Consider the following 16,891-nt stretch of genomic DNA (forward strand, 5'->3'; position numbering starts at 1 on the left):
AGAGGCGGAGGTTGCAGTGAGCCCAGATTGCGCCATTGCACTCCAGCCTGGGCGACACAGCAAGACTCCATCTCAAAAAAAAATAGCCAGGCATTGTGGGGGGTGCCTATAATCCCAGGTACTTGGGAGGCTGAGGCAGGAGAACTGCTTGAACCCAGGAGGCAGAAGTTGCAGTCAGCCGAGATCGCACTACTGCACTCCAGCCTGGGGACAGAGCCAGACTCCATCTCAAAAAAAAGAAAGAATCTGGGGAAAGATGCAGGCCCAGGGCTAGGCTGACCTACAGGAAGGAGGGGCAGGGGGGCGTCCCGTGCCATTTAGCATAGAGGACTCTAACTCCATGCCGTCAGCCACAGTGACCCCATCCACCTTCCCCCAAGGAGTATACGATGGGGCAACGCTGGCCAGGAAGGACTTGTCGGGAGGTGGCATCTGCGTCTCTGGCCTGGCTACCTTCCCTTGGGGTTTTCCATGGCCATTTTGAGAGCCCACCTTATCTCCCACTGCAGAACCTCAGCCTGCATAGGATGGTAGCTACATTTTTCAAAAAGCAAAGCATATAAAGTCCTGGTACGCAGTAGGCACTCAGTGTTCATTCCCCTGCCTGGGTGGCGTCTTTCTCAGAGCCTGGTGGAATGAGGTCAGGGAGGTGGCTCTCCTAGGAGCAGGTGACCACAGTGAGGCCCTGTCGGACTACCTGTCCTAGGGTGGAGGGGGTTGTCCTTGCCACCTCCTGTCACCCACATAGGCAGTCAAGGAAGGCTTCCTAGAAGAGGGAACATGAGTTGTGACTTAGAAACTGAGATCAACCAACCCAAATGCCCATCAATGATAGACTGAATAAAGGAAATGTGGTACATACACACCATGGAAAACTACCCAGTCATAAAAAGGAATGAGATCATGTCCTTTGCGGGGAAATAGATGAAGCTGGAAGCCATCATCCTCAGCAAATTAACACAGGAACAGAAAACCAAATACTGCATGTTCTTACTCATAAATGGGAGTTGAACAATGAGAACACATGGACACAGGGAGGGGCAGAACACACACCGGGGCCTGTTGGGGGATGGGGGGTGAGGGGAGGGAACTTAGAGAATGGGTCAATAGGTGCAGCAAGCCACCATGGCACACGTATACCTATGTGACAAGCCTGCGTGTTCTGCACATGTATCATGGAACTTAAAATAAAAAAAGAAACTAAGGTCAGTTCGTCCTGACCTAGTGGGGGGCCAAGGCCAGAGCCCCCAAAGTCTCCAGGTGTTGAATCCCCACCCTGCCTCTCAGATACAGCTGTCCCTCTCTAAGCCGCAGGGATTCACGCATTCCCCACACCACCACCCATCAACTCCCATGTGGATGCTGGCCCCAGTTCTCACAGGACCCTCCCGCCCTGCTCGCCCAGTTCCACTCCTGCCTCTCAGGCCACCACTTGCCTCCCTGCCCTCTGCTCAGCTCCAGCCTCAGCTCACTCTTCTCTGGATTCAAATGTCAGCTCTGCAGCATCCGGGTTGGGGGACCCCAGGCAGGCTATTCACCTCTCTGGGCCTCTGCTTCTGCATCTGTAAAATGGGATCGTAACAGTGCCTAAGTCAGGGCTGTTATGACAATGATAGAGTGACTATATGGACTTTGCGGAGCATGGGGCCAGGCACACAGTGCCTGCTGAGCGCAGTTGCAGTTCACATTCTTCTTGGCTTTTCCCCAAACATCCCCGTGTCGTGCTTCTGATCTCAGCAAATGGCCCCTTGGTTTCCCTCTCACCCCCACATCTGATCACACATCAAGTCCAGTTGACCCCCCTCTCCGGCATCTTCCAAATCAGTTGCCTGATCTGTCCACTCCACCTCCCCATTCTAGGCCCCATCACCATTCACTGGGACAGCTGCTGTAGCCTCCTCACAAGTCTCCTTGCCCCTCCCTGTCCATGATCCTCAAGGTAAGATCCATGCCTCCTTCCCAGGCTCTTCTCCGAGCCACACTAAAATCCACTCCCCACAGAGGGATCCTGTGAAAATTAAGTCCAATCACACTCCTCCTCTGCTCTAAACCCTCCCATGGCTCCCTACTTCTCTCAGCATAAAATTAAATCCTTAGGCAGGGTGCGGTGGCTCACACCTGTAATGCTGGCACTTTGGGAGGCTGAGGGGGGAGGATTGCTTGAGTTAGAGACCAGCCTGGACAACATAGCAAGACCCTATCTCTATAAGAAATAGAAAAAAAAAAAAATAGCTGGGCATGGTGACACAAGCTTCTAGTCCTAGCTATCTGGGAGGCTAACATGGAAGGACCCCTTGAACTTGGGAGTGATCAAGCCACTGCACTCCAGCCTGGGTGACTTAGTGAGATTCTGTCTCAAAAAAAAAAAAAAAATCCAAGCCTCCCATGGCTTCCAAGTTCCCTTTCTCTATCTCTTTCCCCCTTGTTCACTCAGCTCCAGCCATCCTGGCCTCCTTTCTGTTCCTCAGATACACCAGACACATCCCCACCTCTGAGACTTGGTCCCAGCTGTCTGCCTGCAGGTCTTCACAAGGCCAGCTCCCCATCCTTTGGTCTCAGCCTAGCTGTCACCTCCTCAGAGAGGTGGTCCCTGGCCACCCTATGCACAAGAGGCCCCCCAGTCCCTCTCCTGTGCCTCCACCTGAAATTAATACCTGGGTCATTTTTGCCTGCAGGAATGTTTGTGGTCTGAATTCCAGTGCCTGGCATGCAGTAGGTACTCACACAGCTGTTTGATTCATTCTGCAGGTATCTTCTGAAACCTCTCAGCCCCAAGACAAGGGGTCTCACCCCACATTCACAGATGTGGAAATGGACACAGGGAGGTTCAATAAGTTGGCCAGAGGCATACAACTGTGCCCAAAATTACATGCTCCAGGCAAGCCACCCAAATAAAGGAGCTGATCTTGGGGTCTCTCCACCCCATCAAGGCCAAAGGAATAGCAACTTCCCTCCTGCTCAGCAACCCTCCTCCCCCAACTGCCTAGATGAAGGCCAAACTGGTTCAAGGTCACCAGCAGGCACAGGACCCAGCTCTGCCCATGACCCCTGCCTCCACCAGAACGGGGAAGACAGGAAGCTGCAGGGGCACAGGCGCCAGCCTTGCCTGGAGCGAAGGCCTGGCCCCTGCCTTATCTCCCCACACTGTTTTCCAAGAAGTTCAGAGTCCACTGTGGGCACTGCTGCTGATTCAACAGCCCATGGCCAGACAGGAAGCTGGAGGGAGCCTGGCCCGGCTCTGCTCCCAAGGCAAAGTTCCTGCCTCCGCAGGTCCAGGGTGGAGGACCTTGGACAAGTCGTTTCACCTTTCCAAGCTTCAGTTTCCTCATCTGTTAAATTGGGCTGTGTGGCGAGGGTTCATGAGCTAAAAGAAGGAAAACCCACTGGCAAACTATGGGAAACGGATTGCAAATATTAGCTGCTGTGAGTCGGGGTTTTCTCAGCCTCATCTGCAAAATGGGGACATTAATTTCCATCCCTCTAAGAGCTGAGTGAATTTACTCCTGAAGAGTCATTTTGCAAAATACTTGGTGGGTAGTGAGCTTTCAGGGAAAGAGCTGTCAAAAAGGCAAATAATTCATCCAAGATCTCCAGGGGCACAGCTGGCCCCTGAACCCAGGTCTCCTGGGAGACTGAAGCATGGCATTTTGGCACTCACTTCAACGAAAGAAGCCAGAACCGCAGGTCCTGGGGTTGAATCCAGTTGCTCTCAGTGTCCCCCAGCAGCGGGCGTGGGGAAGAGGGTGTGGCAGGCACAGGCTGAAAAACATGTGTGCCAAGAACACTAAAGAGCAGCCTGGCCGTCACCGCCACAGCAGGGACCCCAGAGACACGCCAGCACCGCCGTCCAGACACAGGCAGCCCCCTTGCCCACGGCAGGGGCTGCTTCTCCAGGTGTGGCCCTGCTCCCGGCTGCCCTCTGTCCCTTTGTGTGTTGTGCGTGGGAGCTCTCTTAAGTTCCTTAAAGGACAGCCAGGGCCCCAGATGGGTGATCAGCGGCAGAATGGAGGGCTTGTCCGCAGTCCCCACCAGCGGCAGACGTCCCTATGGGCTGAGGGAGGGGAGGGTGGTCATCGGCGAAGTTCGCCTCGACAGCTGGAGAAGTGACCACTGGTGCGGAGTCCCAGCGGGGAAGATCCCCGCAACGCGCTCTCCAGGTGGCCGGGGGACCCCGAGGCCCAGGGCGGCCCGACCCGGGTCCCGTGTCCCCATGCAGGTCCCCCCGCCAGGCCCGCCTTACCTCGCAGCGCAGGCCTAGGGCGGCGACGGGACGGGAGGCGCGAGGTTGCCGGGTGGCCCGGCCATGGTTCGGGACTGGCCCGGTTGCGGCGGCGGCAACGGCGGCGGCAGCGCTTTGTCTCCTGGGCGGCCGGGCCGGCGCAGCCGCGGGAGAGAGCGGATCCGACGGAAGGAGGCGGGAGCAACCGGACAGTCCGCGACCCACGGGCGCGCCCCTTTAACCCTTCCCAGCCTGCTCGCGCCGGGCCCGCCCCCGCGTTCTTCCCGCCTCCCGATTGGCAGGCCCCGAACCGGCACGCCCCCGGATTCGCCACGCCCCCGTGAGCCCGCCCTCGAAATCACTCTTAAAGGGTCCGCTCCTGGCTCGCGACTCCCCAGTGCCCTGGCCCAGAAAAGAGGATTCCAGCCCGCGAAGCTCATTGCGATTCCAAAGGTAAGGACCGGCCCAGGTCGTGGATTAGCCTGCAAAAGCATTTGGGGTCCTGGGCGGGCCATTTGCTGAAGTCCTAGGCTTAAGTCCGAACTACCCCCAGGACAAGGCAGGAGGATTGCTTGAGCCTAGACCAGCCTGGGCAGCATAGGGAGACCACCATCTCTACAAATAATAAATACATTTGCTAAACCTGGGTTGCCAGGTTTAGCAAATTTAATGCCCAGTTAAATTAGAAAAATAGCTCTAACTCCTGAAAAATGTGTGATTGGCAGAAGAAGCAGCTGAATCCAGGACATTTGCATACAACACTGTGCTATACGGACAGGGCGCCTCGCAAGCTTCCCCTGGCTCCAGGTGGAGAGAAAGTTCTGGAATTGGGCAGACTTGAGTTCAAGTCGCACTAGGCCACTGAACACTGTGTGAGCTTAGAGAAATCATTTCACTTCTCTAAGCCTCCGTTTCCTCATCCGGAAAATAAAGACGATTGTGATATGTAAAGTGCACGGCACAACAGAAAGCTCTCAAGAAATAGGAATTGCTGTTGTTTTTGCCCTGCCCAAAATAACACAGTTCCACCTCCTTGAACCCTTCCTTCCTGTTCCTGCAGCCTCTTCTCCACCACCCGCCACCTCCCAATCACTATTCAGTCCTGGCCTGAAAGCAGGAAGAACAGGACAGACCAGGGTCAGCTCTCCATTGTACAGCCTCTCACTAAGTGCCTACTGTGTGCCAGGCACTGTTCCTGAACCAGGTAAGTAGGTGCAGCCAGGAATCAAGACAACACAAGTGAGTTCTGGAAGTGATTCATGCTAGGACTGTACACTAAGGCAATGGGGCAGAAAGCCTGGGAGTGCAGGGTTTTTTTGTTTTGTTTTTTTGTCACCCAGGTTGGAGTGCAGTGGCACAATCACAGCTCATTGTAACCTGAACTCCTGGGTTCAACCGATCCTCCCACCTCAGCCTCCCAAGTAGCTGGGACTACAGGTATGCACCACCATACCCAGCTAATTTTTTTAAATTTTTTGTAGCGATGGGGGGTCTTGCTATCTTGCCCAGGCTGGAAGTGCAGCTTTTAGACAAGGTGGTCAGGGAAGGCCTCTCTGAGGAGAGACCTGGAGGAATGAGGGAGGGAGCCATGTGGCTATCTGGGAGAAGGATGTCCCAGGCAGAGGGAACAGCAAGTGCAAAAGCCCTGAAATGGGGCCATCCTGGGCATGTTTGAAGAACAACGAGGAGACCAGGGGAGCCAAGTGAGCAAAAGGAAGAATAGTAGGAAAACAGGTCAACTGGCGGGGCGCAGTGGCTCACGCCTATAATCCCAGCACTTTGGGAGGCCGAGGCAGGTGGATCACTTGAGGTCAGGAGTTCGAGACCAGCCTGGCCAACATGGTGAAACCCGGTCTCTACTAAAAATACAAAAAAAAAAAAATAGCCAGGCATGGTGGTGTACACCTGTAATCCCAGTTACTTGGGAGGCTGAGACAGGAGAATCACTTGAACCCAGGAGGCAGAGGTTGCAGTGAGCTGAGATTGTACCACTGCACTCCAGCCTGAGTGACAGAGCAAGACTCTGTCAACAACAACAACAACAACAAAAAAAAAAAACACCATAAATCAGAGATTATTGGCAAAGCCAGAAAGCCAGGTGACCTAGGGGCTTAAGGACCAGAGGAAAAATTTTGCTCTTTACTTAGATCATTACTCTAAGAAGAATGAGGAGCCATGGGAGGGTTTTGAGCAGAGGAGGGACATGGTCTGTGTTAGATTTAACATGGTCCCTGACTGCTGTGGGAGGATGGACTGCAGGGAATGAGAGTAGAAGCTAGGAGATCAGAGAGGTCACTACTGCAGTAGTCCAAGCAAGCGATGGTGGTGGCTTAGAGTGGAGCAAGGGAGGTGGAGAGAAGTGGTTAATTATAGATATATATTTAGTGGATATATGTATTAGTCCATTTTCACACTGCTGATAAAGACATACCCGAAACTGAGAACAAAAAGAGGTTTAATTGGACTTAACAGTTCCACATGGCTGAGGAGGCCTTGGAATCATGGCGGGAGGTGAAAGACACTTCTTACATGGCAGTGGCAAGAGAACGTGAGGAAGAAACAAAAGCGGAAACCCCTGATAAACCCTTCAGATCTCGTGAGACTTATTCACTATTACAAGAATAGCGTAGGAAAGACTGGCCCCCATGATTCAATGACCTCCCCCTGGGTCCCACCCACAACACGTGGGAATTCTGGGAGATACAATTCAAGTTCAGATTTTGGTGGGGACACAGCCAAACCATATCATTTCACCCCGGCCCCTCCAAATCTCATGTCCTCACATTTCAAAACCAGTCATGCTTTCCCAACAGTCCCCCAAAGTCTTAACTAATTTCAGAATTAACCCAAAAGTTCACAGTCCAAAGTCTCGTCTGAGACAAGGCAAGTCCCTTCTGCCTATGAGCCTGTAAAATGAAAAGCAAGCTAGTTACTTCCTAGATACAATGGGGATGCAGGTATTAGGTAAATACAGCCGGTCCAAATGGGGGAAATTGGCCAAAACAAAGGGGTTACAGGGCCCATGCAAGTCTGAAATCCAGTGGGGCAGTCAAATTTTAAAGCTCCAAAATGATCTCCTTTGACTCCAGGTCTCACATCCAGGTCACGCTGATGCAAGAGATGGGTTCCCACGGTCTTGGGCAGCTCCATTCCTGTGGCTTTGCAGGGTACAGGCTTCCTCCTGGCTGCTTTCACGGGCTGGTGGTGAGTGTCTGTGGCTTTTCCAGGCGCGCAGTGCAAGCTGTCAGTGGATCTACCATTCTGGGGTCTGGAGGATGGTGGCTCTCTTCTCACAGCTCCACCAGGCAGTACCCCAGTAGGGACTCTGTGTGAGGGCTCTGAACCCCACATTTCCCTTCTGCACTGCCCTAGCAGAGGTTCTCCATGAGGGCCCCACCCCTGCAGCAAACTTTTGCCTGGGCATCTAGGCGTTTCCATACATCTTCCGAAATCTAGGCGGAGGTTCCCAAACCTCAATTCTTGACTTCTGTGCACCCGCAGGCTCAACACCACGTGGAAGCTGCCAAGGCTTGGGGCTTCCACCCTCTGAAACCACAGCCCAAGCTCTGTGTCGGTGCCTTTCAGCCATGGCTGGAGCAGCTGGAACACAGGACACCAGGTCCCTAGGATGCACACAGCACAAGAACCCGGGGCCTGGCCCACAAAACCACTTTTTCCTCCTGGGCCTCTGGACCTGTGATGGAAGGGGCTGCCGGGAAGTTCTCTGACATGGCCTGGAGAGATTTTCTCCATGGTCTTGGGGATTAACATTAGGCTCCTTGCTACGTAATGCAAATTTCTGCAGCCTCTTTCTATTACAAGTTACTTCTTCTTTTTTTTTTTGAGACAGAGTCTTGCTCTGTTGCCCAGGCTGGAGTGCAGTGGTGTGATCTCAGCTCACTGCAACCTCCGTTTCCTGGGTTCAAGCAATTCTTCTGTCTCAGCCTAATGAGTAGCTGGCACCAGGCACACGCCATTGCACATGGCTAATTTTTTGTATTTTTAGTAGAGACAGGGTTTCACCATGTTGGCCAGGCTGGTCTTGAACTCCTGACCTCAGGTAATCTGCCCACTTTGGCCTCCCAAAGTACTGGGATTACAGGCTTGAGCCACCGCTCCCAGCCTGCAAGTTACCTCTTGAATGCTTTGCTGCTTAGAAATTTCTTCTACCAGATACCCTAAATCATCTCTCTCAAGTTCAAAGTTCCACAGATCTCTAGGGCAGGGGCAAAATGCCGCCAGTCTCTTTGCTAAAACATAACAAGACACCTCTGCTCCAGTTCCCGACAAGTTCCACATCTCCATCTGAGACCACCTCAGCCTGAATTTTATTGTCCTTATCACTATCAGCATTTTGGCAAAGCCATTCAACGAGTCTCTAGGAAGTTTGAAATATTCCCACATTTTCCTGTCTCCTTCTGAGCCCTCCAAACTGTTCCAACCTCTGCCTGTTACAGTTTCAAAGTCACTTCCACATTTTTGCTTATCTTTTCCGCAACACTCCACTCCTGGTACCAATTTACTGTATTCATCCATTTTTGCACTGCTGACAATGACATACCCAAAACTGGGAACAAAAAGAGATTTTTTGGGTTTTTTTGTTTTTGTTTTTGTTTTTGTTTGAGATGGAGTCTTACTCTGTCACCCAGGCTGGAGTGCAGTGGTGCAGTCTCAGCTCACTGCAACCTCCACCTCTCAGATTCAAGTGATTCTCCTGCCTCAGCCTCCTGAGTAGCTGGAATTACAGCTGCCACCATGCCTGGCTAATTTTTTGTATTTTTAGTAGAGATGGAGTTTCACCATGTTGGCCAGGCTGGTCTCGAACTCCTGACCTCTTTTTTTTTTTTTTTAATACTTTAAGTTCTAGGGTACATGTGCACAATGTGCAGGTTTGTTACATATGTATACATGTGCCATGTTGGTGTGCTGCACCCATTAACTCGTCATTTACATTAGGTATATCTCCTAATGCTATCCCTCCCCCCTCCTCCCACCCCACAACAGGCCCCGGTGTGTGATGTTCCCCATCCTGTGTCCAAGTGTCGAACTCCTGACCTCTTGATCCGCCCTCCTCAGCCTCCCAAAGTGCTGGGATTACAGGCGTGAGCCACCGTGCCCAGCCAAAAAGAGGTTTAATTGGACTTACAGTTCCACGTGGCTGCAGAGGCCTCAGAGTCATGGCGGGAGGCGAAAGGCACTTCCTACATGGTGGCGGCAGGAGAAAATGAGGAAGGAGCAAAAGCAGAAACCCCTGATAAACCCATCAGGTCTCATGAGACTTATTCACTCTCATGAGAATAACCCGGGAAAGACCGGCCCCCAGGATTCGATGACCTCCCCCAGGGTCCCTCCCACAACACATGGGAATTCTGGGAGATACAATTCAAGTTGAGATTTCAGTGGGGACACAGCTAAACCACATTAATATATATTTAAGATATATGTCAAATTTGATGATATGTCGCATGTGGGGAATGAGAGAGAGACAGAGAGAGAGAGAGGAAGGAAGAAAAGGAGTTAAGAATAACTCCAGGGGCCGGGCACAGTGGTTCACGCCTGTAATCCCAGCACTTTGGGAGGCCAAGGTGGGTGGATCACGAGGTCAGGAGATCATGATCAGCCTGGCCAAGATGGTGAAACCCCGTCTCTACTAAAAATACAAAAAAAAATTAGCCAGGCGCAGTGGTGGGTGCCTGTAATCCCAGCTACTCGGGAGGCTGAGGCAGAGAATTGCTTAAACCCGGGAGGCACAGGATGCAGTGAGCTGAGATCGCCCCACTGCACTCCAGCCCGGGCGACAGAGCAAAACTCTGTCTCAAAAAAAAAAGAAAAGAAAAAAAATAACTCCAGGGCCAGGTACGCTGGCTTACACCTGTAATCCCAGCACTTTGGGAAGCTGAGGCAGGAGGATCACTTGAGCCTGGGAGTTTGAGACCAGCTTGGGCAACACAGGGAGACCCCATCTCTACAAATAATAAAAATATTACCCAGGGCTGGACACAGTGGCTCACACCAGCAATCCCAGGACTTTGGGAGGCCAAGGTGGGTGGAGACCTCATCTCTACAAAAAATAAAAAATAAAAATAAAAAGGACTCTCAACTTTTGGACCTAAGTAATGGGAAAAATGGAGATTCGAAGGGAAAAATCCAGATTAGTCTTTTCATCAAATTGAGCTGGAATAACTGGATATTCATATAGAAAAAAACAGCCTTGATACTTACCTCATGCCATACATAAAAATTAACTCAAAATAAATCAAACTCTTACACATAAAAGCTAAACTCTAAAATCTCTAGAAGAAAATAGGGGTGGCCAGGCACAATGGCTCACGCCTGTAATCCCAGCACTTTGGGAGGCCAAACAAGATGGGAGGATCGCCTGAGTTAGTGACCAGCCTGGGCAAAATAGTAAGAACTCATCTCTTAAAAAATTTTTTTTTAATTAGCTGGGTGTGGTGGTGCATGCCTGTAGTCCCAGCTACTCAGGAACCTGAGGCAGGAGGATCGCTTGAGCCCAGGAGGTCAAGGCTGCAGTGAACTAGGATCACGCCACTGCACCCCAGCCTGAACGACAGAGTGAGACCCTGTCTCTAAAAAAATAAGTAAATAAGGTCGGGCACGATGGCTCACGCCTGTGATCCCAGCACTTTGGGAGGCCGAGGCAGGCAGATCACGAGGTCAGGAGTTTGAGACCAGCCTGGCCAACGTGGTGAAACCTCATCTCTACTAAAGATACAAAAAATTGGGCCAGGCACGGTGGCTCATGCCTGTAATCCCAGCACTTTGGGAGGCCGAGGCGGGTGGATCGCCTGAGGTCAGGAGTTCGAGACCAGCCTTACCAATATGGTGAAACCCTGGCTCTGTTAAAAATACAAATAATTAGCCAGGCGTGGTGGCATGCCCCTGTAGTCCCAGCTACTTGGGAGGCTGAGGCAGGAGAATTGCTTGAACCCTGGAGGTGGAGGTTGCAGTAACTGAGATTGCGCAACTGCATTCCAGCCTGGACGACAGAGCGAGACTCCATCTCAAAAAAAAAAAAAAGATACAAAAAATTAGCCAGGCTTGGTAGCACATGCCTGTAATCCCAGCTACTTGGGGGGCTGAGGCAGGAGAATCACTTGTACCCAGGAGATGGAGGTTGCAGTGAGTCAAGATCACGCCATTGCACTCCAGCCTGGGCCACAGGGCAAGACTCCATCTCAAAAAAAAAAAAAAAAAAATGGAACTAAAAATAATAAAATAGAAAATAGAAAATCTTTACAACTTTAGGATAGAGAAAGATTTCTTAAGACTCAAAGAGCATCAACTAGAAAAAATTAAAAATTGGACTTCAGTAGGTTTGTTGTGTTTTTGAGACAGGATTTTGCCCTGTTGCCCAGGCCGGAGGCTCACTGCAACCTCCACCTCCCGGGTTCAAGCATTTCTCCTGCCTCAGCCTCCCAAGTAGCTGGGACTACAGGTGTGTGCCACCATGCCTGGCTAATTTTTGTATTTTTAGTAGAGGCAGAGTTTTGCCATGTTGGCCATGCTGGTCTCGAACTCCTGACCTCAGGTGATCTACTGGCCTCACCCTCCCAAAGTGCTGGGGTTACAGGTGTGAACCACTGCACCTGGCCCATATTGACTTTAAAAAAGATAAAGGTTGTTTTTAAAACCTGTTAAAAAAGAGAGAGAGAGGGAGGGAGGGAGGGACGGAGGGAGGAAGGAAAAGGGAAAGAAAAAGGAAAGGAAAGATACCATCAGAGAAACAAAAAGATAAGCCACAAACTAACTGAGAAAAAAATTTTTCTTGATATATATATCTGACAGAATCTGAATGCCAGATCTATATAATGAAGTCTTACAACCTAATAAAAAGATAAGCAACCCAATCTAAAGACAGGCAAAAGATAATGTGTGTGTGTGTGTGTGTGTGCGTGTGTGTTTGAGACAGGGTTTGGTCCTGTTGCCCAGGCTAGAGTGCAGTGGCACGATCTCTGCTCACTACAACCTCTGCCTCCCAGGCTCAAACCATCCTCCCATCTCAGCCTCCCAAGTAGCTGGGACTACAGGCATGCGCCACCAAGCCTGGCTAATTTTCTTTTTGTATTTTTGGTAGAGACGGAGTTTCACCATGTTGCCCAGGCTGGTCTCGAACTCCTACACTCAAGCAATTCTCCCACCTCAGCCTCCTGAAGTGCTGGGATTACAGGTGTGAGTCACCATGCCGGGCCCAGGCAAAAGATTTTAACAGATATTTTATAAAAAGCTGTAATATGGGCTGGGTATGGTGGCTCATGCCTGTAATCCCAGCACTTTGGGAGGCCAAGGCGGGTAGATCACGAGGTCAGGAGATCAAGACCGTCCTGGCTAACATGGTGAAAACCCGTCTCTACTAAAAATACAAAAAATTAGCTGGGCGTGGTGGCGTGCGCCAGTACTCCCAGCTACTTGGGAGGCTGAGGCAGGAGAATGGCGTGAACCTGGGAGGCAGAGCTTGCAGTGAGCCAAGATTGCACCACTGCACTCCAGCCTGGGCAACAGAGTGAGACTCCATCTCAAAAAAAAAAAAAAAAAAAAAAAGCTATAATATGATACACTGGCTAATAAGTAATGAAAAGATGCCCAGTGTCATTACACATCAGAGAAATGCAAATTGAAACCAAATGAGGTAATTCCATGTTCCAATTAGAAAGGCCAAAATTAAAAAGACTGACAACACCAAGTGCTGGTGAGGATGTGGAACAACTGAACTTCCATACTGCTAATGGGAAGGTAGAATGGTATAGCCACTCTGGAAAACAAATTGGCAATTTCTTGTAAAAATGAACAGAAACTCAGCCAGGCAAGGTGGCTCATGCCTGTAATCCCAGCACTGTGGGAGGCTGAGGTGTGCGGATTCACCTGAAGTCAGGAGTTTGAAACCAGCCTGGTCAACATGGTGAAACCCCGTCTCTACTAAAAATACAAAAGTTTGCTGGGCGTGGTGGTGGGCGCCTATAATCCCAGCTACTTGGGAGGCTGAGGCAGGAGAATCGCTTGAACCTGGGAGGTGGAGGTTGCAGTGAGCTGAGGTCGCACCACCACACTCCAGCCTGGGTGACAGAGCAAGACTCCATCTCAAAAAAAAAAATAAAAAGGCTGGGTGCAGTAGCTCACGCCTGTAATCCCAGCAGTCTGGGAGGCCAAGACGAGTGGATCACCTGAGGTCAGGATTGAGACCAGCCTGACCAATATGGCGAAACCCTGTCTCTACTAAAAATACAAAAATTAGCCAGGCGTGGTGGCGTGCACCTGTTGTCCCAGCTACTCAGGAGCCTGAGGCAGAAGAATTGTTTGAACCTGGGAGGCGGAGGTTGCAGTGAGCTGAGATTGCACCACTGCACTCCAGCCTGGGTGACAGCAAGACTGTCTCAAAAAAAAAAAAAAAAAAAACAGAAACTCACCATGTACAACCCAATAATCCCACTCCAAAGAAAGTATTTACCAAAGAAAAATGAAAACATGACCACACAAAGACCTGTATGCGACTATTCATAGCAACTTTATTCAGAAACACCAGAAACTAGCAACAACTCAAATGTTCATCCACAGATATATGGAGAAACAAATTGTGGTACATCCATTTGATGGAATAGTGCTTAGCCATGAAAAGAAATAAAGTTTCCATTTACATTAAATAACCAGGAGAGCCAGCCACGATGGCTCACGCCTATAATCCCAGCACTTTGGGAGGCCAAGGCGGACGGATCACCTGAGGTCAGGAGATCGAGACCAGCCTGGCCAACATGGTGAAACCTCACCTCTACTAAAAATACAAAAATTAGCTGGGCATGGTGGCGTATGCCTGTAGTCCTAGCTGCTCAGGGGGCTGAGACAGGAGAATCGCTTGAACCCAGGAGGTGGAGGTTGCAGTGAGCCAAGATTGCACCACTGCACTCCAGACTGGGTGACAAAGTGAGACTCTGTCTCAAAACAAAACAAAACAAATAAGCAGGAGAGAGAAATCCATAGAGCAAGAAATATTTGTGGTTGCCCAGGGTTGGTAGGTAAGGAATAACTGCCAACCAGCATGAGGTTTCCATTTGCGGGGATGAAAAAGTTCTGAAACTAGATAGTGGTGATGGTTGCCCAACAAAGTGAATGTACTTAATGCCATTGAATTGTACAGTTTAGCAGTTTAGAATGGTTAAAATCAGAGGTGTGGAGTGTGTGTGTGTGTGTGTGTGTGTGTGTGTGTCAGACACCAAACCAGATCCAGGATAAAATGGTAAGTTGTATGTTATGTGTACTTTTCCACAATTAAAAAAAGGTAAGAGGCTGTGCACAGTGGCTCACATCTATAATCCCAGCACTTTGGGAGCCCAAGGCAGGAGGACTGTTTGAGCTCAGGAGTTCAAGACCAGCCTGGGCAACATAGGGAGACCCCCATCTCTACAAATAATAAAAATATTAGCCAGGCTTGGTGGCACATACCTGTGGTTCCAGGTACTGAGGGGCTGAGGTGGGAGGATCGCCTGAGCCTGGGAGGTTGAGGCTGCAGTGAGCTGTGATCCCGCCACTGCACTCCAGCCTGGTTAGCAGAACGAGACCCTGTCTCAAAAAAAAAAAAAAAAAGGAAGAGGCCAAGCATGGTGGCTCATGCCTGTAATCCCAGCACTTTGGGAGGCAGAGGCAAGCAGATCACCTGAGGTCAGGAGTTCGAGACCAGCCTGGCCAACACGGAGAAACCCCATCTCTACTAAAATACAAAATTAGCCGGGCGTGGTGGCGCATGCCTGTAATCCCAGCTACTCGGGAGGCTGAGACAGGAGAATGGCTTGAACCTGGGAGGCGGAGGTTGCAGTGAGCCAAGATCATACCATTGCACTCCAGCCTGGGCAACAAGAGCAAAACTCCATCTCAAAAAGGAGAGGAAGTACATGCAACCACCTGGATGCCTCTCAAACATTGAGATTCTGAGCAAAAGATGCTGGCTGGGTCCAAGTGAAAGATAATGGTGGCTTGGAAAAGGGAACAGCTTTGAAAAACTGTACAAGATGGTCACAGGTTAGAAGTGGGAGGTGAAGGGATGGGAGGAATCGAGGCAGTGGCCAGGTTCCTGGTCTGGACATCTCAGCAGCTTGAGCAGGGGGACAGGACCAGGACTCAGAGAAAGGAGTGTAAGTTTGGTTTTAAACATGCGGAGAGACTCATTACATGTGAAACAGCCAATATCACCTCTTCTAGGAAGGCCTTCTTGACTACCTGCTCTATGGCCACCCCCATCATTGCCAACCCTCGCTGATTTCATTTTCTCCACAGCTCTCATCACTGCCTGAGAAGTTTCTTGTTTATTTTTCTGTTCGGTGTCCAGAACACAGGAATCTTTATCTTCTTGCCCACCACCAGATCTCCAACACCTATCTCCATACCTAGCACACAGTAGGTGCTCAGTAAATGCTTGTGGGATGAATGGAGCACACCTCTGGGATGTAATCTCCATGAAAGCTAAGGTTTTTGTTTTAGCACTGCCATGTTCCCAGCATGTGGCACACAGCAGGTCTTCACTAAGTGCTTGTTAGACGAAGAGAGTACCCACAAAAAGACAGTCCCGCCTTCTCATGGGAAGGCAGGCTCCCAGCCCAGCCCTGGCTATGGATGTTCTAGCAGGGTAGGGTTTCCCGCTGAGCTTCCCAAACCCTGTCCCCTTCCCCAAGGCCTCTTATCCACTTCCACCATGCTGTCAGCAAACTCAGATCCCATACTTTGTGTGTGCCTCACATTTCACAGGTCTGCCCTGGCTCAATGCATTGTTGGTCACAATCAGAGAGAAGGTCCCTGAGCCTTTGACCCACGGCATGGGGAAATGAATGCCTGGTCAGGTCAGGGACTCTTGGTTGTATGATCCTGGGGAAGCCCCTCCCTGCTCTGGGCTTCACTCTTTTCAGGGGAGACAGGGCTTGTGGACCTTGGAGAATAGATGTGTGGTGCCCCCAGAAAGACACACACACACACACAATTCCATGGAAGGCATATTGCCCATTCCCTCCGCACAATCAGAGCGGTCTGTGCCCCTGACTATGATGAGGGGTTCAAGGATAGACATGTGACCCATGGCTGGCTCAGACCTGAGACCCTGTTAAGTGGGAGGAGCAACACCTGCCCCGATGGGACAGAGCCTGCCTGATAGTGAAGCCAGTGCAGAGGGAAGATGTGGAGGGAGAAGGCTACCAGGCAGTATCAGTGGAGCCCCTGGATTCTGGGCCAACACTAACACTGGCATCATTCCCAGGGCAGGAAGGGCAAGGTGGAGTGTTCCCAAGTCTAGACGTTCACCAGGAAAGGAAAATGCCAGGCATACGGACATATGGGCCTTGATGTGGGGGAAATTCCAGGGGGCCTGTGAATCTTGGTTCTCAGAGCCCCTCATGTTGGAGTCAAAGTTTTTTTTTTTTTTTTTTTTTGAGACGGAGTCTCGCTCTGTCACCCAGATTGGAGTGCAGTGGCACAATCTCGGCTGACTGCAAGTTCCGCCTCCCGGGTTCACGCCATTCTCCTGCCTCAGCCTCCCAAGTAGCTGGGACTACAGGCGCCCGCCACCACGCCCGACTATTTTTTTGTATTTTTAGTAGAGATGGGGTTTCACCGTGTTAGCCAGGTTGGTCTCGATCTCCTGACCTCGTGATCCACCCACCTCGACCTCCCAAAGTG

At 50.7% G+C, this 16,891-nt stretch overlaps 1 protein-coding gene and 1 long non-coding RNA gene across 5 annotated transcripts in view; one reads left to right on the forward strand and one right to left on the reverse strand.

Moving 5' to 3' along the window:
- The window catches only part of PHETA1 (PH domain containing endocytic trafficking adaptor 1), a 45,142-nt gene that overhangs the window by 4,009 nt on the left and 24,242 nt on the right, over positions 1-16,891 (reverse strand). Inside the window, exons 1-2 of one of the 3 annotated variants that reach the window (XM_055238733.2) lie at positions 3,659-4,220; positions 1,437-1,562 (exon numbers count right to left, since the gene is read on the reverse strand). The gene's annotated coding sequence lies outside the window, so the exon portion shown is untranslated. Of the gene's footprint in view, positions 1-1,436; positions 1,563-3,658; positions 4,221-4,240; positions 4,440-16,891 lie in introns of those variants that run through there. The other 2 variants (XM_063614526.1, XM_063614525.1) reach the window with 2 other exon arrangements.
- Positions 4,549-16,891, forward strand: part of LOC129460626 (uncharacterized) — a 35,248-nt gene continuing 22,905 nt past the window's right edge. The window contains exons 1-3 of one of the 2 annotated variants that reach the window (XR_008650276.2): positions 4,549-4,672; positions 5,280-5,423; positions 7,309-7,423. This is a non-coding gene — a long non-coding RNA (uncharacterized lncRNA). The remainder of the gene's footprint in view (positions 4,673-5,279; positions 5,424-7,308; positions 7,424-16,891) is intronic. The other variant, XR_010114944.1, reaches the window with a different exon arrangement.

This window comes from Symphalangus syndactylus, chromosome 13 (assembly GCF_028878055.3).
Source record: "Symphalangus syndactylus isolate Jambi chromosome 13, NHGRI_mSymSyn1-v2.1_pri, whole genome shotgun sequence".
NCBI lineage: Eukaryota > Metazoa > Chordata > Mammalia > Primates > Hylobatidae > Symphalangus > Symphalangus syndactylus.